Consider the following 24,846-nt stretch of genomic DNA (forward strand, 5'->3'; position numbering starts at 1 on the left):
CGTTCACCTTAGGTAACAAATTCTGAATGCATTCTCATGTCGGGTTTGCTGCTTGTAGAGGGCGCTTTTGTCTTGGTGTTTCAGGGTATATACGTTTGTTTCTGAAAATAAAAATCAGTTGGAAGTCAGCGCTTGTCTACGTCGTTCTTTTTTTGTCCTCCGTCTATGTATGCGCTGTAAGTGACGATTGGACTATTTTTAGGCCCCTTTACAGCCAAGTCACATCTTCTTCACAGAACTCATCATTCCACCGCGAAATCGCTAACACTGTCTTGGCGTTCTTTGGCCATACCTGGCCCTTGCACCACTAAACCACACACATTCGTTCATTCATATGGTGCCCAAACATATGAGTGTCCGGTTTGCTACCCCACAGTGTGGGTGAAGGCAAGTAAGAATTGGAAACTAAAGATATTTTATGCCAAAAAATATTATTCGTAACCTATCAACGTACTTGCAGAAAGCACAATGTTCACATCAGTATCTTCAACTTTCTTTGAATGTGTTGAAAAATAAGTTGAGCAAGGTATTTGTCCCAACTCCTGATGAAAATACACTTTCCAGCGCATAAAACCTACTTTGTTAAGTGGTCACGTGTGTTCTGCAAGCCGCGCCTTTCATACTGTCGCATGTTTGAGGATACGGCTGGCTGACTGTTCCGTGACAATATTATTTTACGGGCTGTGTGCCGACTAACAACGATGCACTAAATGACAATATAGTTTTGCAAATAAAAAAGTCGAATACCAGATGAGATATGCGTTTCGAGTGGGAAGAAAGGTCGAGTTGCTGGGGTGGATAAAAATGTAGAAATGTAATTTAAATATTTCACAGCATATGTGCAAGAACAGGGTGTTTGTTGCACTGAATGTAAATATACGCATCTGTATAAAATACAACGTCTCCTACAGTATGAACTCCGACGATTTATGAGTTCATGAGAGCTCTTCTAGCAGACTGCAATATAAACTTGATATCTAACGCATGCGTGCTACATATATGCTTAAGGTCTCAGCGGTAATATTGCTTGAATATTGATAATACTATCAGCTTATCTGCCAAGGCCATATAAGCTTTATTTCAATAGTTCATCTACTTAAAGGAAGGAAATATTACAATTTAATCATTTCTTCTTTTTCTTTCTTGCGCTTGTGGTACCTATGACGTGCTGAATTACTAACCGTTCTGGTGAATATTATGGCGTTTAATTAATAGTTGTGAAATCTTTTGTTTTCTTTCAGGATTCCAGTTATCTGATCTTCGTCCTACTCCTAATGGAGACGTAAGCAGCCCTGCATATTTTGCTTATCAACAAGACACTTTAAAACCTATAGCTGTGATCACCTATATTCATGCCAACACATCAACTAATATGCACTTAATATCACCATTAACTAGCGCTTGTCAATCGTAGTACCCCACGTATTGGGCCGTACATCAATTTGTTTGCCGAAAAGTGCAAATGAATAATTTCGTAATTATATTGACATCCTAGGAAGCCACACTTTTGTTGAGGTTATTTTCACACTTTGCTTCCAAGTTAAGCATACCATTCTATTAGATACTGACTTAGCGTGTATCAATACACTACATCATAATTGACGATAGTTTCTGAAGGTGCTTGTTGGTTGTTACTGCTTTTATGCGCCCCTTTCTTTTTTTGTGCGAGACAGGCTGTTCCAGCCTCTCCCTGTACTTTGCGGCCTTTAGCGCAAACCTGGTTCTGAATGCTGTTCAAAGAAAGCATCACTTGTAGCGACAACTTCTCAGGTGAGTGCCTGTATTTATTAGTTGCACTGCATGAAAGAGCATGAACGTTGTATAGGCTGAAATGCGACTACCCAAGGGTAGTGTCGAGTTATGTTTCATTTTGCACGAGTAGCCTACAGTTTGCTGCATATAGTCGCATCTGTGAGCGGAAAATGACATTTTACGGAAATAGGACACCATATTACTTTGCGTGACGACCTCTGATCTCCTACTCCTTCCCCTTTCGTGCTGTCGATCGTTCACTGCGACCGAACTTTCCACGTACAAGTCACTTCGGTGTACTTTGGGCACCCCTATTACCCCGCTTGAGCTATATGCCTGTAACACTTAAACCAACGTGTTCTTCAAACAGCAGATGCAATTCGATATCACTCAGCCAAATTTCACATAGAAATACATTTCCCAGAACACGAGCGCACATTTCAACGGCGGATTCAATGAAAGCAAAAAAAAAAAAGACAGAAATTTCGCTTACAAGCAGTTTATCTCACCTTCATTTCCATAAGCCCAAAGCGCCTTTAGTATATAGCGAAAGCTGATAACGCATTCCTTTTTTTTGTCGACAGTTTTAAAGCGCATAACGCTCGCACGGCGCTATATTCGAAGGCTTGACCATATTAAGTATTTAGCTGGCAGTATAAATACGGGGTAAATGTTCTAGCCCATACGCATTTTACAAAATGGCAACAAGGGCACGCACGTTTCTCCCACCAGCACAGCTCGACGCTTGTCGCTATGCATGATATTTTTTCCACTCAAGGAAACGCACATACACTCAAAATTCAGGTACACCGACTTTAAACTATAGGGCTTAATTTCTCCGGTATCTCTCTTTGCAAGCATCAGCATTTGTTACCTAAAATATGGCATGCTAAATATACAAGAGATGTTAAAACAGCGCTTTCGTGCGGTTCGCGCATGCGCATGGCCAAGTGTCGGAGCTGCGCGGAACGCTATGAACTTCACGTGTACCCGGGTTATACGACTGTATCAAGCGCCATCTATTTACATAATCCAGCGTCCGGCGGAAACCTGTCTGGCGAAGAAGAAACATAGTTGAGCTAAAACACATGCGCGCCAAATAAAGCACTATATAATGCGCATTCTGACGTTTTGAGGTTCGTACTGGTCACAGTTCACAAATCATACGATGCTGAATGTTTCCTTCGAGAAAATTATAGGTGTATGCGTATCGTACCTAAAGTCGTTCAGACAGAACTACCTGGACCCTGACAAGGTACACATAGCATGTCGGAAGCGAAAATTTTGGGGGTGACTAGACAGGTTGACCCACCTCATCCTGCGACCTTGTCGGAGCGCATCGCTGAACTCCGTTGAACAGTCCCCGGCACGGGGCAACGGTCACCGCAAGCTTCTGCACACACACACACACACACCTGTAGGGAGCGCGCGCACTTCACCGTGTCAAGCTCACGTCGAGCGCTCGGGCGACAGGAACGGCATACGGCGAAATGGCTGGGTCACACGCGAAATGGCGGCGGTGGCGGCGACGACGACGAGACGGGTCCTCAAACAGCCCACGCGTGTGTGCGGCACATAGACACACGGCGCTCGCCGCGAGCGCGTGGCATGCGGCGAGACCCATTCGAATGTGCTCGCGTGCTTCACGACCACGCCGCAGAGCGCGACGCGCCGCCGAGAAGAAAGAAAGGGGGCACACAGCCATAAACATAACGTTCGAACACTTTTCGAATAGTTCGCAGCAGCGGCCCGTGGTCGGAGATAGCACCTTTACCGCCCTGTGTGTTCTTCTTTTTTATTGTCTCATCCCTTTCCCGTATCTTGGCCGTCACTGCGCGCATACACACGTAAACAGCGCGAGGCTGCCCACCGCCCTTGGCGCCGAGCGTGTACTCATAAAGAGGGACATTAAGCGTCCGCGCCGAGACGCGCTGGCGAGCCATCATTGTCTCTCCATTTAGGGCCCATCGTCTGCTGGCGGAGGCGGCTGTGGCAGACGTCGACGGGCACGGCGAGCGATGCGGGGGGCACCAGCGTGCGGACCGCGACGCAGGGCGCCGCGCGAAGACGCCCACCGACTCGATTGAAGGCTGACTGAGGGTACAGACCACGCCGGCGACGCCGGTACATGTGCTCCTTCCTGCACGTATGACCTGCGAGCCCGCGGCAGCCCGGAGACCGTGCACGACATCGAGAGACTGGCCGGGCCCGGGACCTTCCACGTTGCCTAAGTACGTACACACACCCACCAGTCGCCCACGCTTTAATATCTTACCGCGGGTGTACCCAAAGTTGGCAAGTTTTCTGTAGACTACAATTTTTTTATATGAAGTGTACAGTGACGCCGATGCACAATGTTTCGGGACAGTATTCGAAAAGGAAAACAGTATAGAGTATTAAAGCTTTACCAGTGTCAAGCATGACTGTTCCAAGATGCAACACAAAAGTGCTCTCCTGGTTCTATTAATACCCCACCATCTAGAATATGGCAGCATCCATCCATAAAAACTAAAATAGCGCATATACATCAGCGACGTGCACTCAGGATAGTGGCAATCTCTTGTATCTTGCATCTACGCATCCGATTGACTCGAGAAATACGTAAAATAAGAGCGCTGAGAATGCAGGCTGGCTGCGCTATCACTGAGTAAGCTGCGAAAGCACATATGGAGAAGAAAATGTGAGGCCTGTTCGAAGACGTGTGCATAACAAAATCGTGTGCGTCTAATAGCGTGTGAGAACAAAGCTATCATAAGCACTTCGTGCTATGCCACCTTTTTCTGCCTTAAAAGTCGGCAACCTTAATGAAGCTATTCACTAACCAGGAACTTATGTTAAACCGACGATCTTGCTTTTCAGGTTACGCATCAAAGATATCATAAATTATTGAACTTGTCCTAAGGCCTTTCCGAGTGGTATGTAAGGCGCAACGTTGTGGAGCAAATTATTGTAATAATAATTATTTATATATTATTACGCCCCTAAAGGCAATTCAAGACCAATCCATGCTGTTGTCGACAATACATTTTCTGTTGATGCAATGCGCAGTTATTGTAGTGGATTATTAGATCTGGGATTAACTCAGTGCTGCTAATCAGCCAGTTGTTTTTTTTTTTTCATTCATAACTGCAGCTTTTTTTACAGCTGTGCAAAACGCCAACGTTTCTTGCACGTGATGACTGAAGTCATCCCTTCAAAAGTGTTCGCTCTCGAATTTAATATGGACTCTGCAAGATTTCGTAGGCCGAGTCACCACACAGCAAGACTATAGTTTTACGTGTTGACTATTTCGCTGAGTTATGCGATGGTGGATAGTGACGCAGCAACTGTGGTGTATGTGGTGAACGAGAAATAAGAGGTCACGCCATCGTCTGCCAACAACCTCACGACTATGACGAGCTTGCAAACTATAGCTAAAAAATGTGACTGTAGCTTAAATGTTCAGCTTACATATAAACGCTACGATGGCGATGCTATTAGTGCATGTATCGGACAGCTTTATTTACTCTTTAGCAAAGAACATCCTTTTTTTTTCATTTGTGAAGCGAGCATGTCTATGCAAGAGCGGTTTGGAAAGGAGAAGTGAAAGCGGTATATATAATGCGCATTATATTGCAAAATAAAGTATTGTCATCCTCCTTGCAGTAGCATAAAGCTACAGAAAAAGCACATACGTGTTTTTCAGCAACATAGCCGTTGAAGAAGCTATCCTGCTCCGGAGAACGAACACAGCTAGAACCAACGCCTTTACGGAGCGGTCGCTGCATCATTTTTTCTAACTGTGCCGGAGGCTGACAGGGGGCCAGGGCGAGGCCGAATTAATCTACAACTCGAAGCACCGGGACGATGCGTGTGACAAATCAGCTTTGCGAAAATTCGGAAGCTGGTGGAAGTTTCATGAAAAGGCCAAACTGTCATTCGCCTGGAAGTATGTTGCTCGAGGCTACGCTGGTTTTCTTTATAAAGAAAGCTTCACAGCTGAAAAAGAAGTTCTCCTGGTCCGGCAACCAGAACAAATTTTTTGTACACTGCGAAACATTCTTTCTTAGAAACGCATATTGAATTTCCTATGTGGGCTCCCAATTCTCTCGCGTGCATGAGAATTTCTCATTCACACGATTTCATCCACCTTGTGGATTGCCGCAATATTTGTTTGTGCTATCATTTAAGCGTATGCAATAATTGTATGGTCACGTTATAGCGACGGTGATGAAGAACGGCGCAGCGTCAGAACTATGAGCCACAAATTGAGCTCTTTATTGGGCGAACTTCTGCCCAGCAAAACAAGGCGATCGTCGAAAATCTAATCTGCGGGCCAAGCGCGTCGGCTTTTATACATGACTCGTCGAAGGTTCCAGGCTAATCGCTGGCGTCTGCGTGTCTTTCAGAAAGTGCTACGCAATTTGTGTCGCGCATACAATCAGATTACGCAAGGTTCGGTGACACCAGATAAGGGACAGAACCATCGGTAACGTTAGAGAAACTTTCGATTCATGCAGGAGTGTACTGCACCGAGCGATAACGCTTAACATTTGTTATCTGGTTAAAAGCGGTCACCGGGTGAATAAGTACACGTGTCAGTATTGAAACTGGTATGCAGTTTTAAAGATATCTTGTTGTGCACTAAAACTTGTATGCTTAGAACCGCGTGTAAGTATACTGCAAACGATGTTACCCATACGCCTGTCTCTATGGGCAGAACTTCAGCCACACCCGCATCGAATTCTACTTATTTACGTGCCCAAAACCACGACAGCATTATGAGGCACGCAATAGTGGGGGCTCCGAATTAATTTTGACAAACTGCGGTTCTTTAACGTGCACCCAATGCACGGCAGACGGGCATCTTTTTGCATTTCGCCCCTATCGAAATGCGGCCGCCATGACCAGGATTTGATCCCACGACCTCTGGCTTAGCAGCGCAACGCCTTAGCCGTCAAGCCATCACGGCGGGTACTCCCAACCTCATTTGTAAAGAATGGTTCACGTGACTATGCACATCTAGTCGATGTAGGCAGGGCAGCAAAAGCGCAACACAGTACCGCTCCTCCAGCAGCTGATACCGAAGGAATTTGCAGGAACAAAGATATGCCTGCTATATCACCGACTCATGGTTGATGCGGCGGTCACTCAGGTGAACCTGCACACCATAAACAGAGGGGTGTGCTCCTGCCCTCTTCCCTGTGACGTGAAACACGAGATTACATTCTGTTGATGCGCCCGACTTACACAACTGAAATGAGGGCACTATTTGAAGTGGCAAACTCTCTCGGCATGCGTCACGTCTATGAAGCTTATATGCTCTTGTGGCCGCGCGTACCAAGTCAACTGCGTTTAAAAGTGGCGACGCTCTTTATCTTTTCTGGGCAGTTGCCACTTGACGGAACGACTCTTTTTTGCAAGTGTTACGCATTTCTGTGATCCTATGATACGCACGCTTTCGATGTGAGCTTTTATGTGTGATCTTCCTCCATTATTCCCGCCTCTCTTATCTCTCTAGAGATAGATATTACTTTTTCATTATTATTTTTATGAATCTGTTAGACTCCTGTCGTAATCGTTGACTTATAGCGGCTTTTAGCGCTCCCTATTGATAACCGCTCCCTCATGATCACCTATAAATTCATATCCCATAATCTCCCATTCACCCGGCTCTCAACTCCCGTCGCATTTGCCCACAGATGGACGTTCGGCCGAGGCCTTGGACGTTGTCTGCGCCTCGCATTTGGCGGAGCGTCAATTTGCTAAGCTACTAAAACCTAAACTACACAGTACTAAATCCCGTACTACCTTAGATATAACTTCACTTTTATCAGAAGACAAACAAACAAATACGTGGCGCGTGATACGTTCCCAATTCTTTCATATAACACGTTTCCTTGTTGTTTCAAGCCGGAGGAGAAAATTTCGTACCAATTGTTGCGCAAAAAGATAAATATCAATATAACGAAAGGATTCTTGCAGTTAGTCCTCAACTGAATGGGACCCGGGGCAGCTGATTTCCGATCCTAAGTATGTGTGCGCATTAGCCTTGCCAAATCAGTTTCATCACTGACTGTGCGATGTGGTTGTACAATCTTAACGCGCACGGAAAGCATTGAATAGACTCCGCGCTTGATGTCCTTATTTGTTTCCCTATAAAGATTTCGATTTTTGAAGGTTGGTGCTCACTTGCACGAGCTGAAGCCATAGTGAAGATGAGAATTTACATGCGTGTACATGATGCAAACATCGCAACGCTTTGTGTACCTTCTTGTAATGGTAGCATGAATATTCCACTCACTGTATATGCCCGAGCTGGTTGCACAGATACGAACAATTGTTGCCTATATGCCTGCTGCATGGTAACAGTTGTCTCTGTACGTATCGAATCCTGGTTCCGATTTCAGTTTGTTCTTCGAAGAATTCAAAGACATCGCTGCGACCCGAAGCCGCTGGCCAGTAATACGCAAACACTATTGAGTACTCGCTCGTTTATCTCACCTCAAATATTATTTCATAAATTAAGGCACATATTACAGAGGCCTCGAGTACTTGATATACTTCAGTAATTTCAGACAACTTAAGCGGTTTTGTAAAGATTTTATGTATCAGCGACCAATCCAGATCATTTGGGCACCAGCACACTCCTCCCTACCCGGAAGCGATGCCGCTCACACCGCCGCTTGAGGACTCGCCAACCGAGCACCCGGACGGCTCACGCTAGGATCAGAGAGGGATCGCATGGTCACTTACCAGGAAATAACTCAGCACTACAGGTTAGCCAGGGCAGTGTACTCGCCAGCACACAAATCGCTTAACAAGCGACAAGAAGTAGCTTGGAGACGACTTCAGACAAACACCTACCCCGACCCCGTAACCTATCACCACTACTACGCGGACCAATACATGTAACCATTGTAAAAAAAAAAGCGAATCTGTTCCTTATTATGTGGTCGTGCCCAGCAGAAAATCACACAAATCACGAAATAAGTGATACTGAGCAGTGGGAGGCCCTTTTGCTCAACTCCGACCCTGACCTGCAGGCCAGGGTCATCAAATGAGCTGAAGAAGCCGCCCGGGCCCAGGGGCTCGTGGCTGCCTAATAACAAGTTCATCCGTCAATACCTTGTTTTCAAATTAAGTCTTTACTCACTCACTCATGGATCAGCTTGAGATTATTGCTCCCGTGACTAAGCCAAGTAAGCGCTCATTAGTTTGCTGAGGATTATGAAATGTTTTCATTTCGACAGGCATATATCTGCGATAACGAACGCCATAAAGCGCATAGGAGCGCTGAGTACGATGGTGAATGGCTGTGCTAATTTTCTCTGGAACTCAGCGTCGCCGAAACACGTAAGTTTAATCCCAACGTCGGCTCAAAGTCTGGAATTAAATTTTAATCAACACTTCAACAGTATCATAGGCCCAATGAATCTCTAAATGCTTAGCGTCTTTAATATATGCGGTTTATGTTTTAAATTGTTTGAACTTCTTAGAGGGTAAGCAAATTTAGCGCCAGCGAACAAGGACAGAAGGAAGACCACACCACAATGCGTTACAACAATTTTATTTTCAGGAAAAAAGAACACCTATTTAACCCATGCCCGGTAGCGCCACATCATCCAAAGTTTAATCATCCAAAACAGCCGTCTCATTATCTAACAAGCATTGTGGTGTCGTCTCCCTTCTGTCCTTGTTCGCTGGCGCTAAATATGCTTTCAAAGTCAGTTTACCAACACGCCCAACAAATGGTAATTCTTACAGGGTTTGAGACTCAGTGCGATTCACTAATACGTCGCCCCTCCTTTTTCGTCGACATTTTCTACATCTAGGGTTGACGGATAGAAATAGTAATTACAAATTGCGCCACGTGAGTCAAGTTCACGTGACTGGTTCACTTCGCGTTGAGTCCCCAGAACAAATATAGCAGACGTGAATGCACCCATTAAAACATGCAATTCGCAAAGCACACAGACTACTGGGCACTCCGTGTACGCTGTTCATATGCGTAGCCGGAACTCTATGCAACATGACACCACTGAAAGCTTTCTTTCTGCACGGTCGAGCGCAACTTAAGATGGTTAACTTAAGCCTGCTCTTTGAATGTGTGCACACCAAAACGCAGCCTGGTTATTTTTAAAGCTAGATGTTGGGCAAGAGATTCACTATTTTGTAGATGAAGTGCTTCAAAAGAATTTTAGAACGGCTCCACTTCTTAGACTACTGAAAATGCCAGTAAGCTCATTTTTATAACAAAACATTCGTGTGATCATTAGAACGCAAAAAAAAAATGAAATATGTCAAGGTGCAGGCGGCATACATTTGAGCGAGTACAGAAGAACACCGGCGCCACAGCTGCAATTTTCATGCTGATCGACTGACTGACGTTGCCGAAAAAAGAACAAGTTTTTCTCAAATAGAAGCAGCAGCAGAATTGAAATACCCTGCAAGTACCACCATGTTGCCGTTACACCAAGTTACTTTGTCTTTTCAGCAGCTATATTTTTTGAATTAGCACAAGTTCTGCACGGCGACCGTTTAGTACACATGCGCGGCGCCAGTGTTTGAACATTTCTGCGGAAGTCGCCGAGAACAAACCCCTCTATGCAACTGACATGGGTTTCGCTGACGTGATCTCGAAAATGTTCTGCCTTTTTGTAAGCCGTTTGTCACTGGGACACGCCATGTCAAAAGCATTGACGATACAAATTTATGTACAGGAACCATACGCGATTTATTAACTTATAAGGGCGTTCCAAGAGCAAAGTTGGTAGATCAACGAGAAAGTCACTAAATTTATCGACCTTAACGACAGCTTTGCGTTTCAGCGCGTTTCTTTTCATAGCTTTTCTTGCTGGTAAACGCTTCCGACGCAGCTAAACCGCGAGAATTAAGGCGGTCACCTTTGCTTTAAACACTCTTTTCGCGACGTTCCCTTCTCGCATTCCAGCTGCTGACTTGCAATGCAGGAGATAACCGAAAGTTAGCTTTGAAAATTCGAAGAAAGGTGTCCATGGACAAAGTGAACAAATAAAACATAAAAGAGAGAAAATTTCAAGCAAGTCATCCAGACTATCATAACTTAGCGACCTCCTTTTTTTGTGTGTGCGTGCGTGCGTATGTGCTTGGGTAGCGGCATGGCAAAAAAAAAAAGAAAAATTATAATAGGAATCAGGGCCACGACGCATGTAGCGTGAACCTCAAAGCCGACCCGATGCGCTGTTGATACAGTGCGCGAAGAGGGTATCACACCATTAGGGCCACCGTCGCAATGCCAGATATACGGCGATCCTAGCGATCAAACCGAAGGCGGATGAAATCCCGGCGTGTTCGGTTATCAACGCGCGCGTTTGAAAGTGGCAGGATATGGCAGCAAATTGATAGTGCATGGCTAATGCTTGCCTTTCCATCTGTTGCTTCTAGATATAGCAAAAAAAAAAGAAAAAAAGAAGAAAGTATTAGGTGTGCGCGTTAGCGATGTAGGTGATTTGTTGGATGCACATTTCGGTACCATCTTTGTGAATAAATATAGGGCGATATGACTTGTGCATACAGTTATACCACGCTCTGCACATTTGCCCTTTGTTGTTTCACAACAGTCGTTCGTACTTCATTTTACGCTTCTGTGTATTACGCGCTTTCTGAAACTGCAATGTGTGGCTGATTACAATTTTTTTTTCAAGGACAAAGCCGGAGTATCCTTTATTGTCCTTTCTTTTTTCTTCTTTTTTGACCTGACCTTTCCCTTCAGCGCTTCCTACTAGTATTCGTACGTGCGCCATTGATCGTTCGTACTTTGGATAGTGCTATACTGCAGCCATAGGTTTTTCCGGGCACTGTTGCAGAAAGAACACCGCCTTTTCATTTTTGCGCGTTGGCGCGTACCAGAAACGTGAGCGTTATCAAACTCAATCAGTTTTGTGTATGCTTGGAGCTTCAGTTCAGTTTATCGCATGTGCACAGTCGGAGAGATAACGCGTTTTGCTTGATCTTGCATACACGGCGAGGTGAAGTGAAATCAGGCCTTCAGAAGCAGCCACGCACGACATACAGACGACAAACGTAACCTCATCACGATGGAAAGTTACACGCACTAAAGCATTTTCCACGCACTCGTTTGTGCCGCTGTCCCAGATTTTTATGACACTTTAAATCTTTTCTGCTTCGTTGTGCGGAGAACGAACAAAAAGGTTCAGCTGTTCAGCACCTGAAGCAGATCAACTGTCCCATAGGTAAAGACTCTCGCCAAGAAGACGATCTATTTTATGCCTCACTAATAAAATGATTTTGAACACACATTGAAAGCATTACACCTACCGTTTGGTGACTGCCAATACCTTAAGGTTAGCTGCGTTCAGTATTTGAATATGAAAAGTTGTTTTGACCAGTACACTAAGAATTTGGTTTGAGCCCTCATTAATACGTGTAAAGCGTTCGATAAATTTGTAAAATTGCAAAATGTACGGAAAGTACGTTCGCAACTTTGAGACGCCGACAGAAAAGCAGAGATAAAAATTTTCTTCAGCTAGCAGAATGTCGAACGCCGACCAAAAAATGTATGTGGTATAGCATGAAGCTGAAACGTGGCGCTTTACTGCAAAATACTTTATCGAAACTCATGTTACCGAAGCAATGTCGATATATTTGTTGTGCTGTATTTTAGTGCACTCATTTCTTTCAGCTTCTATCGCTTTTTCGGACGAAGCTGCAGCATTTCCTCACACATTTTCGCTTCGCCGCTTCAGTGTTCATTTTCATCAAAACTTTGCTTTCAACCAAAATCAAACCCAAAGTGAACGACCATAAGTTCTTCTATCAATGTTATTTTACAATGTTTGCAGGAGTTGGCTAGGTCAAAAATAAAAATAAATGCCTATCGCAGCAGGTAACAAAGCATATCCCTGTAAGGAATCGGGAGGTGTTATATTCGCCTTCTATTGTAATTCGGTAATCAAGCCGCTCACAAAAAAAGGAAAGGAATGTAATAAGGGAACAAGAGATAAGAAATTACGCGTGCAGAAGAGATAGTGTCCTTCGACTGAAAATCTACGAATGGCTAGCAACTGCACTGCAACATATTGTATTAAGAATCGTAACATTATTTCAAGAAAACCTAGAAATATATATATATATATATATATATATATATATATATAATCAACTATTGTGTGTCTTGCGTTAGGACGTTGTTGCTTGTATTTCTAAGGTGCTAACTAAAGAATGCGTTTGAATTGTGCCTGATTTGTGCACGAACTTAACTTAAACTACCACGTGTTATGCACTGCTGTGCTGTGCGTTATGGGTATGCAAACTGTGTGGGAACTTTGCGTGAAGGTTTTCTAGGCCTTTTTTAAGCACACTGTAGGTAAACGCATACAACGTTGCGTTGTAACGTATACGTATTGTCAGGTGCATCGCTATTTCAGCAATCTGCAGACAATCCGTGATAGTTGGCCTTCTAAAAATTTCTATTTCGATACTGTGGAACTTTTGGGCGAACACACGATGGTATTTCGCGTATCGTCAAGAAACAAAATGAGCATGTCCGTCAACTACATTGGTGCCAAAGTTTCAGAAATCAGCGTTCAATCAAAGACGAGAGAGAAAGAGAGAGAATGAAGAGGAAAGGCAGGGAGGTTAACCAGATATGAGTCTACGGTCTGCTACCCTACACTGGGGATGGGGGATAGGGGTTAGAAAGATGACAGAGAGGAAAACGCAAAAAAAAAAGAAAGAAGAACACGCACATGGAGACATGACATATCTAAGCTTGCGGGTGAACTGGTTAGACTACACTGCTCTCCGCTGCCAAATCTAGAGCCAGCGCAGCTCCAGATATGAAATAAACGACCCCACCGCATTGGCCACCAAAAACGCCGCACTGCGCTTTTTCGCATTGTCGGTTGCTGCGGGCAGAGTCAGCCGAACAGCAGCAGCAGCAGCACGAACAAAGAAGTCGCATTCGCTCCCAGCCTTGTTTATGAATGATGGATGCTCAGAAACAAAAGCAATAAGGGCCTCTGGGAAATTAAGGCTCGCGTCACTGTCCCGGCAGACTCTGCATTGTCTACATCCGCCTGGAACAACACTCGCTCCGAAGACATGTAGGCGTTCCGGCCGCCAATCGCCAGATGAGATGGTACGCGACGCTCGATAAAACTCTGTTCTGTGGGGCCCCCGCCCCCCGTGGGCCCTTATTCGACGACGTCCCCCACTAATATACAGCCAACCACTTAGGAAGATTCGTGCTGCGCGGTTGGGACCACAACGTTTATGTCTCTGCTCTCCTAATAGGATATGTGTGCCTTGCGAGTGCAGCCCTAAAAAAAAAAAGGATTGAGAAAGAAATCCGAGTGCGCATCTTCATGAATGAACTCATGGAACGTGCTGGCAAACGAGGAACCCATTCCAGTTCCCCTTATGTGCGCGAACAATTTTGAATATTGCGCCGGATATCGCATTCGAACAAACTTAACTCCGCGAGATTTCAGTGAGGTTGATTTCGAATTTCGTTGTTGGACGTGAACTCCGTTGGAAGCCGCTCATTATAATTTTCAGTTGAACAGGTTTATTGTGGTGATGTACTAATCGGTATACTGGGAGTAAAATATTACCTACCACGGGAGCCCTTCACAGATTATACTTTCGTAGCATCGTCTTTGATTTACTCAGCCCCCCCCCCATTCACGTAGACGCCAGTGCTGCGTGTAATTGATTTCATCATGCATGCATGATCAACGTGCAGTTATCTTCCATATTTTTCTTCATACAGCTGTAGTTAGTCGTTTATTCAATTGGAATACTCAATAGTTGGATGCGCTTGTTCCTCTGCGGTACTGAAGGTGTATTATATATATATATATATTTTTTTTGCTGCCGCTGTTGCCTGTGCGGGAATCAGTGCCACGGTTCTGCTAGTCCGACCTTTGGTGTCGGCTTTTTTACTCGGTCCTTGTATAAGTGAATCGGAATCTGAATCTAATCGACTGACGTAACGTTTATTTCGGCCTTAGAAGGTTGGCTGGTAAAGGCTAACTTGTAAGTCATTGAAGTCACAAAGGTGCATAGGCGAACTCGCATTTTTCAAAAATAAAAGCAAATAAAGGTGTATCGACTCTGTCATCGAGGCAGGTGTGCAACTCTGAGCCAGCTATGAGCATATATAGCTAAGCAGAAATAACGTCAGTGTATAAATTCCCCCGTACAGTTGCTCTGGTGAGGAACTTCCGAAACTAATTTCAAATTTAAGCGAATGCAAGAAACATATTTGTGTGCCATGAGTGGTGCCCCAATCGTCTAATGTTAAGCTGGAGAATTCGGGAGCGCGCACTCCAACTAAGAAGTCACAGCCTCTCAGTGCACAAGGAAACCATCTTTTTACTACGCAGTTGAGGAAGGTACGCCGTTCTGAAAAAAAAAAAATAAAGAAGTCGCGCCATATTATTTCATATATCCGGTTCACTACATTTCACTTCCACGGCCGAACGCGAGACTTGTGCAATCACTTTTCAGTAAGAGCTCCCAAAATCTCATTTTTTTTGAATAAACCTATTTCTCGCACAAATGCACGCTTATGCAATGTTCTCCGCGTGCAAACGTTCCAGGAAAAATGACCTGCATAAGTAAAAAAAAAAATGGCTCGACGTTCTGATGCTTCCTAAAAGAAGGGCCCACAAAGCTCTCGTAATTTTCTTTCGCACAGTTCTTCGCTTCCCTTACCTTCGCTGCTTTCATCTTATACACTGAGCAGCCGCAATAGCTCAAACAAACGAATCGCAGATTTCGCTTGTTGGCCCACGGTCGGCGTTCTCCAAAGAATGCTTTCCGTTGTTCCCACCGCACCTCGGGTTGCGCGAGGCGCGCGTGACAAAAAAAAAAAAAAATGGCTGCTATCAGCGTCAAAGAGAGCCGCCTTTTGTTAAATGCTCGTCGGCGAAGCTCAAAGCTCTCCTTACGCGCAAGCCGCTTTGTGCATATGTTTTCCTCAAGTGGTATTCGCGTCAAAACGTGACCCAGCCTGACGCCTGAGGAAAACTCACCCTTTGACGCTTACCATTTATGTAAGATTTAGCACTAACTAATAGCTTGAAAATTAAACCTATGAGCTGACATGGCGGGTACAAGGAAACTGTTACGCGTTATTGCAAAAAAAAAAAAAAGGCATCAGTACAATATGCTCGGCAATGTAGTCACAGTTCACGGTGCAAATTGTTAACTTCTTTTTTCTTTCTCTTTTTTTTTCAATCCCCTTTCCCTTTTCCCCAGTGCAAGGTAGCCTGCCGGGCTCAGCCTGGTTAACCTCCCTGCTTTTCCCTTATGACCTCTCTCTCTCTCTCCTTCGCAGCATTAACTGGCTACGGAAACACTCTGGAATAGGTTCACGTGCATCACAAATCTAATATGCATATTACATGTACATCTCTCATTCTGAAACTCGTTTTCTATGGTTTGCAACGAGGGCTGGTGAGGAGGGTTAAGGCTCTTGGAAAATTATTGACGTAGTTTCGCTAATGCCAACTTACATCTATCCATAAATGGGAAGATACTTGGGCGGTATTTACCTACACAGCCAGCCGCTATTTTAATGAATATCTGCGGCATTTTCCCCAATAACACAGTGCAGCAGTATGTTACACCTTACCGTAAAAACCTTTATTCAAAACATCTAGCCGGTGTACAATGCATTGTGAGAACACCGGCATAACAAACATCGGCGTGAGAAGAAAAAACATCGGCATGTGAAGCAAGGTCACATAGATTAATTTTTATTAATATTATTATAGAGTTTTACTTGCCAAAACCGCCATCTGATTATGAGGCAAGCCGTAGTGAGGGACTCCGGAATAGTTCGAACCACCTGGGTTTTTTCAACGTGCGCCTAAATCTAAGCACACGGGTGCTTCCATTTCGCCCTCATCGAAATGCGGCCGCCGTGGCTGGGACTCGATCCCGCGGCCTATATCCATTCCAAGACAAAAGAGCATAACGTCGTGTACTCACATATCAGCGTCAAAGCTGCCGGCAAAGTAAAAAAAAATTATGGGCTTTTATGTGTCAGAACCACTTCCTGATTATGAGCCACGCCGTAGGGGGCGGACTCCGGAAACTTGGACCACCTGGGTTTCTTTAACGTGCGCCTAAACCTAAGTACACGGGTGTTTTCGTATTTCGCCCTTATCGAAATGCGGCCACCGTGGCCGGGCTTCGAACCACAGCGGGTGCCGGCAAAATATAGGGAAAGACTAAAGAAATTTCCGAGCAACCAAGTTTATGTGAACTCGCCGGTTTACCTAAAATATTACGACTCGCATACTGCCATAAAGATATTGCGAAATCTGTTTCTTTTATTTCATCGCCAACTAAAAGTTTTGCACAACTAAAAGGCACGCGAAAATTTTTTACCATGGAATATTTATTACACGCAGGGACATTTATTAGTCCATAATTTGCACCAAACTATGTCAGTCATGAAATGGTAAAGTGTGAAAGTTTGTATCTTCGTTCTCTTTCCATTTACTTGCGTTAAGTGGCACAATATTCACCCGAAGTTTTTCGTAGGCTTCTCGCGGCGCCTTCGAAAACTGCCGGACTCTTTTCTTCGCTCAGTGCGTTAAATAATGCTGTTCATCATCAGGGGTCAAAATAGCTCGTCTACTCTCGCTGGTGTACTTAGGTTTAGGTGCATGCTAAAGAACCCCAGGTGGTCGTTAAATCCGGAGCCCTCCACTAAGGTGTGCCTCATAACCAAATAGTGGTTAATGCGCGCAGAACCTAAGATATTAATCTAATTCATTCTCTTTCATTCCTGCTTGTTGCAGGGATAATGCCTCAAGCACATAAACAAAAAGACTTATCGAGTGATTTGAGTCACATTACAGTGTGTGTGAGTTCTCCCTTCAAACGCGTCGCTATGGTGCCAAAATCACTCTCTTATTTCAGGAAAGGAGATCACGTACTCACCACTCACTTCCACTAATAAGCGTCGAGAGGCGGGAGGCAACAAAGAACGCTCCACCAGCAAAGCATGCATGTTCGCGCTAATGTATATGGCGCGAGAATTTTCTTTGCCGATAGCTTGCTGCTTTGCATTTTTTTATTCTGTCCGTACTATGGAGCGTCTCGACATCGTAATTCGAGACAAGTGCATTGAGATAAGTGCATGCTCGCGCGCGCGATGTTGTTGTCTCAGTCGTTAAGGTAAACAAACGTTTCTGTTTTACCTGGCAACGCTAGAAGGGGAAACAATGTTACTGTTCCGGTGAGGTGGTGCCAATGACCTGTGCTGTCTCTGCAGCAGCGAGACGCCTGACCGCAGCCGAAGCAAGCATGCACAAACATACATAATAATCGTACCTCTGGAATCGCTCACGTGTACGATTTCGTTTTGTCTAAACGTTATAGGCATGCTCTTAGGTGCCGCGTCAGAACAGGGGAAAACCGCATTTCGATGGCGGCGAAATGCGAAAACACCCGTGTACTTAGATTTAGGTGCACCTTAAAGAACCCCAGGTGGTAGAAATTTCCGGAGTCCTCCACTACGGCGTGCCTCATAATCAGAAAGTGGTTTTGGCACGTAAAACCCCATAATCTTTAGAACAGGGGAAAATTACTGCCATTAACGTTAGCGGAAATACTTAAAGGTCAAAATTTACTTGAAACAATTATATCGTGAAGGTGAAAGCCGCTGCTTGGCATAGTACAGGATATTTAACGCCGTCGCGACGCGTGAACTGCATAAGCCAGAAAAACGGGGCAGGTCACATAAGTATAAACAAACCTAAAACGGTCAAGCGTGTTCCTCGTATATTTTTTTTTTATAAATGTGCGTTTTGTTCTTCGTTTTCTTACACGTCACGAATTTGTATATACATACTAATGAGTATAGAAACTTAAGACGTCAACAAAGCTGTAAATGTTAGGAACGGCATGCCAAAACTCTGACTGCTTCGCGTCTCATTCTTACAATGCCAGTGCAGAACACTCGCGAAAAATGCCTTCTTTTTTTTTAGAAGGGGAGGGGGCGGATAGCTTATGTGTAATCAGTGACGTCTAAGGTCTGCAGTAAGTACGCGTGTGTGCGATTATTTGAGCGTACATTTGCCATCCCGTGCTCGCCCCTATGCAAAGTAAACGACGCCGAAACGCGATGCGTAAACACAAGCTTGGCCAGCGTTTACCAAATGCAAATATACTGGCGAGTTTAGCCGCGTTTCCAAGATATTTCAGTGGATCTGTATTACCGCGTACGTTGTTCACTGATGTTTATCAACTTGCGCAATTGCGTAGTGTCCGTGCGATGGTGCAGGTGTTGCCATTTGCTGGGAAAAGCAAGATGACCAATATTATAGCAGTGTTCTCGTCGCTATGTCTTCCCACCGTGATAGTCACACGCGTTCATGGGAAAGCAAGAAATTAAAAGAAAGTAGCATTAACCTTTTTTTCCTTGAAAGGCCGAAATACGGCTCAATACGTGTCATTTTTCTGGCTCTACCTCCGTTTCTTTTTTTTTCGAGAATACGTCTCTAAAATAGCGTGCTAGATTACAATCTGGCCAGATATTCAGATTGTTCAATTGAGCAACGCGCAAAGCAATTATCTGGTTTTCTTTTTCCTTTATCTTTGTATTTTTACAACATTAACTGCATGAGAGTCTTACAAAAAGACATGGTATACATTTGAAATGTCAAGCAAATATATCGGTTTCATACTTTATTTTGATGTCATTTTTTCAACACCATTGCTCTGGAATTCGGGCAAATAAAGATTTTTTACGAAGAAAACTTGGTGCTTTCTATATTTGAATATTTAACTTATCATATAGTATGTTTATACGAGTACTGAAATTCGCAAAGTACCGAACATGCCGCCGTTTGCGACGAAGCAAAACGACATCAGCATGGTGGTTCTCTTTACTAATAGTAATGCCTCTATCCTAAAACTGCGAAGGGCTCCAACAAAAAAAAAATGTTTTTTGCACAACGTGAACACCATTGCACACGATGAAAAGCCACAGCTTATTTTTTTTTTTGAGCAATATTTCTGTATCAAACGATGCCAAAGGTTAGGTAGATATATTGGCGTATATTAAGGTTATTTCCGAGATGATGGAAGATCACTGTAGCAGTCATTATGACATGCCTTGAATATAGCGCATTGTATTGTGGTATATCTTAATAACGCAATGCTAATTTTAGGTAAGGATGAATTTGCGTGCAAACTAATTATTTCCTTAATCAATGTCCGTTCTGCGTGCTCCATTACTGATTGTAATTATAAAATGACACCGCCCCCCCCCCCCCCCCCCCCCCCGCAATTTTGCTACATTCGCTCCAAAACATTGTCTCACGCATTTATTATTAAAGATTCACAATACTCTGCGTTTGACTCCACAAACACATATTATTTATCCAGCGTAGGGGGAAGAATTTATGTGGGAATTGAATGATGAACTTATTATACAGCGGAGAATTACTCTCGGCAAGAGCGTTGTTTGTTTTGCACAATAAGCAATCAGTAATTGCGCTACGTCACTATTTCGGCAAAATACCCAGCCTTATGATCCTGAATACCCGTGATTCTTCGTTTGGCACCAAGTGTGATTGAACGAGATGAGACTAGCGATTGGATAGCTGTCGAGAAATGCTGAATTCTAGGCGCATCTTGTCTAAAATGCCTTAGAAGGAGTAGTGTGTTTCATTTAAGCAACCTCTTTAAAGAGCCGAATGATTTGGATCTGAAATGTCATTTGAATATTATATGTCAGTACACGTTATGGGATATATAAGAGAATTTCTTAGGAATGTCTTAAAATACGAGCGAGCAAAAACTGTTTGATATCAATTAGAACAACAATTTGGGCTATCAGCGTTCCCATTAAGAGCCTTTGTGTACCTGTGGGTAATATTACCTTCGGGTAATATAGTCTATATGTACCATCCTGACAAAGCTCGAATTCTCACGAAGCGAAAAGGCTCATGAAGGGAAGGTTATATCGTATTCCAGTTATTCTGTTGAACACAGTGGGAAAAAATATAATTCCGGGGTTTTGTGTCCGAAAACCACAAAATGGGTTATGAGGCATGCTGTAGTGGGGGACTCCTGATTAATCTGGATCACGTGAGGTTTATATATATATATATATATATATATATATATATATATATATATATATATATATATATATATATATATATATATATATATATATATATATATAAAGTGTGCCCAATACGAGGTATACGGACGTTTTCGGATTTCCGCTCCATCGAAACGCGGCCGCCGCGGCCAAAGATTCGATCCCGCGACCTCGGGCTTATAGCTGCACAACGCCAAAGCCACTACGCCACCACGATGGGTTTTAACAACGTGGGCACGAATGCGCTACAAGTCATTATGTAGACGAATCTATGCTAGAGCAGACAATAACAGCAATCGCAAATCAGCATTCAATCGTCGGAGCTGGTTAACCGAAGTATCCGTAAAGATCAAGCACTGTATTCGTCAATTCTTTGGTTTCCGGCATGAATTATTAGTTTCAGGCAACCTCAAAAAATCAAAAGCATTTGCAAGAGAGTAATGCTTGACATGGGGTTAATAATTATGCTGAATTTTATTTTGTCGCTCAATGACAGCAAAACAAAACAGGAATTGAGAGACTCCAGTGGGAACTATATTCTGTGCAGAACAAACTAAGCGCCAAAACGAAGTATGCTGTCACAATGCATGTTCCGCCTGCCCTTTGAAAATTTATAGGGTACATCAAGACTTTTTTCTGCGTTATAAGAGAAAAGCAAATGAAATGCGTGTTGTCCTGCTGTGAACTGCTTCTGGAAAACGCTGGTAACGTAAGGCAGCTGGGGCAGAAGAGCTTCTGGAAAAAGAAAGGAAACGCGAAGTAATTTTGCCGCTACGTGTAGTGCATGTGATAAGTCACGTTCTTTTCTCCAAGAGACGTACTTAACTGAGAGTACGGCCTGGAAAAACTTGACAGACATGCGCGCCTGAAGCTACACAACGCGTTTTCGGCCCGGTGTTTTTCTCAGCCTTTGCTCATTTCTGCAGCCATGCACTTCTTTGGAGTCTTATCACACTTCGGGAGATTTGTATCCACCGCCAAGCCGCGCTGGTGCCTCCATGTTCTCAACATTATAAACGTTTAGGAAAGCACTCCGCCGCTGTCGGATGCAACAACCGACAGCCGGCCTGTACTACCGCCGCATGCTCCGCTTTCTAATTCGCTGGTGTTCCCGCGTATAAATCAATGTCAGCCATTATCGTCTAAGCAAAGATTTGTCTTTGGCGGCAGCTTGAAAAACGTTAAACGTTCGACCGAGTACGAGAGGGGAGTTTCCCGCGCAAATGTGCTTTATCTCTTCTTAAGACTGTTTCGCAATGCCCGGGCCTATTTGTCAGCACAGCCAGCCAATGAGAGACTGCCTTGATCCGCACTCACTCATGCTGGTGCTCTTGCTTCTCTACATTATTAATTCTTAATGGTGTTTCGGGTTCCTCTCCAGCACGAAACAGGCCTGATAGCAAACAAAACATGAAAACGTGGCGTGAAGGAGAGTATTCCAAATTTCTATTTTCTGGCACGACAGCGCATAACTGTCGTTATTTGTCATCAAATTCAGACCAATTGGCTTCAGGTGTAGTCATGCAGCAGGCACTGTTTATACGGAACTTGAAGTGGTGATGTTCACGCGCCTAAACGCAACAATAATCGCAATACCGCACCTACATACACGAGAAATCACGTTTAGTTCCAGGGTTTTAGGCGCCAAAACCACGATCTAATTAAGAGGCACGCGGTAGTGGCGGAGTCCTCCTGGGGTTCTTTAACGTGCACTCAATGCACGGTAGGCGGGCGTTTTTGCATTTCGTTAGCCAGCGAAATGCCGTATCCGGGATTTGATCACGCGACCTCGTACTTAGCAGCGCAACGCCCAAGACACTAAGCAACTACGGCGGGTCTGCAAATCACACTGCGAATTCTTATGTGCTTGAAGTATGGCAAACACGATCCCACTCATAACTGAGGGAACGTTACAAACCACATGCGGCACTTGTTAAATTGGGAGATGCATGACGGAAGCAGCACATTGGTCCAATATGAGGAACACGGCAGCCGAGGTCTCTTAATTATTTTTTGAACACCTGGGATTCTTTATCTAAATATACGATTGTCATTGTCGAAATTTCTTACGAGATTCGTAAAAAGCAATGGCTTCCTTTAGCAGGTTTAGAAGTTTCACGCAAGTTTTGTAGACGCGGTGTTAGAACTTTGCTTGTGCGACCTTTAAAACAACTAGGTGTACATTGAAGCTTCGCTCCTGAATTCATATTTAGAATTTCATAACTTTAAATCTGAGCACTTTCTCGTAAATGCGGCATATTTCTTGGTTTTATGAAGTTCTGTGCGTACGCGCGCTGCGATAATGTGTCTTTATGTCGTTTTGAAGCGACTTCGTGCGGAATACTTCTGTCATGTTCATATATTAAATGCTCATTTGAAGCACAGAAGCATACGCTGCTGCGCATATGTTCCGACAATCCGCGACTCGTGAAGCCAGTGTGCCAAGGAGATGTCACTACAAGTCCAAATTTTAATTGGTGTATTTCCCTGTTTCTTGCGTCCATGATGCTTGACACTGCTTTTTCTTTGTTTGGATACGCATGCCATTAATGAAATCTTCCATCTCATGCTTTGTGTATTGTTTTTTTTTCGGAGCAAACAGAAAAAGAACGATTGTTTCAAGTGCAAAAATAAGAGAGTTGTTTATACCGACACTTGATTAACTTTTAGACATGTTTTACAACGTTCGCGTGAGAAGTCTTTCAATGGCTAAAATGTCATGCTTCCTTTGTTTCTTTTTCAGGTTACACCAGCGACACGGCGCTACAAAGAGACGTGAGAAGTTAAAGCCATGGATGCGAGCAGCTGCGAACATGCTGACGTCCGCCTACAAAAGTACACAAATTATACTAGAAAAAAAAAGCAAGCCGAAGCTAACTTCTCCAGGATATCTCGTTACCTTTGACACGTCGCGTCATCTGGCTTCTGAATTTCACGGGTCCGATTCACAAAAACACAAACGGAATATAATTTTTTTGTTATACACTCTTTTTTGAACATTTCTTAGTTCGTCTACGTGGCACTCCGTGTACCTACTGGCGTTATTTTAGCCTACTCTTCCGGGCTGTTAATACGCTTCTTCATCGTGCAGGCACGCACACACGATACCACGTCCCATTACAGGCTCTTTCGTCAACATAGCGTAAGAATGTGCCAAAAGGTGGGGAGAGAGAAAGAGATGCTGTTGGATTTGATAACACCTCTGCTCGCGTAAAAGCTCGATTAAGTAGAAAGAACGCATAGCACTACTTCCATAGGCTACACCAAGCCCGCTGGATGAGTTCGCATGCATACTGTATTGGAAGCAGTCAGCTAGCTAAAAGCGCCTTCGGAAACTATCTAGAAAAAAGTACACAACACTGTGTGAGGCCTGAACTGCCGCAAGAAAGCGAACAGAACGCCGTATACTTTCAAAAAGATCTAGAAATTGCGGTCATTTCCTTGTAGTGCTCGCAGAATTGGCAGCAGTATATAGCCACGGCAGGGTCGTAGATTTTAGAGTATGGTTTAACAGCATCCAGGCGCATTCGTTTACCGGATACTCCCAGTGTTCTCCTCCCGGAATGGTCCCAAAGGCACTTTTTCTTTCTTTCTCGTTTTTTTTTTCGGCAGCGCCTAGCTTCAAAGGTTGCCATCCTTGTTGCCACGGTAACGGTATGGTCTCTCGGGCCCATAGGCGAGCCCCTTTCGGAAAGCACTTTTCTCTGGTACCACATGCGGGGAAGAAGCACCCAACAGTCCGCGGTCCAATGGCTGCTCCGCGTGTAATTGGCCCTCAGCCGGCATTGTTTCCAGTCCCGAAAATGGTGCTTACACTTCCGCCAGTCGGGCGGCTGGCTGATGCTGGTGTAGCAGACGGCACTTTCCGCTAAAAAGGTCGGCTTCGTCTCGGAATTATGGTCGCCTGGAGATTTTTCCTACCATCTTTGTGTAGAAAGCGCCCTGAAAGCGAGAGACGGAAAGGAGAGGAAAGAGAA

General features: G+C 44.1%; 3 long non-coding RNA genes across 3 annotated transcripts in view; 2 read left to right on the plus strand and 1 right to left on the minus strand.

The window, feature by feature from the left end:
- The window catches only part of LOC142581976 (uncharacterized), a 63,059-nt gene extending 61,229 nt beyond the window's left edge, over positions 1–1,830 (plus strand). Inside the window, exons 2-3 of the long non-coding RNA XR_012828337.1 lie at positions 1,242–1,282; positions 1,674–1,830. This is a non-coding gene — a long non-coding RNA (uncharacterized LOC142581976). The remainder of the gene's footprint in view (positions 1–1,241; positions 1,283–1,673) is intronic.
- LOC142583178 (uncharacterized) overlaps positions 1–3,567 on the minus strand; it is a 249,000-nt gene extending 245,433 nt beyond the window's left edge. The window contains exon 1 of the long non-coding RNA XR_012828564.1: positions 3,065–3,567. This is a non-coding gene — a long non-coding RNA (uncharacterized LOC142583178). The remainder of the gene's footprint in view (positions 1–3,064) is intronic.
- On the plus strand, positions 3,559–23,859 carry LOC142583177 (uncharacterized). The gene is made up of 2 exons (XR_012828563.1): positions 3,559–3,983; positions 23,613–23,859. It is a non-coding gene; the product is annotated as an uncharacterized LOC142583177 (long non-coding RNA).
- The last annotated feature ends 987 nt before the right edge of the window (positions 23,860–24,846 follow it).

The sequence above is a fragment of the Dermacentor variabilis genome, chromosome 5 (assembly GCF_050947875.1).
Source record: "Dermacentor variabilis isolate Ectoservices chromosome 5, ASM5094787v1, whole genome shotgun sequence".
Taxonomy (NCBI): Eukaryota; Metazoa; Arthropoda; class Arachnida; order Ixodida; family Ixodidae; genus Dermacentor; species Dermacentor variabilis.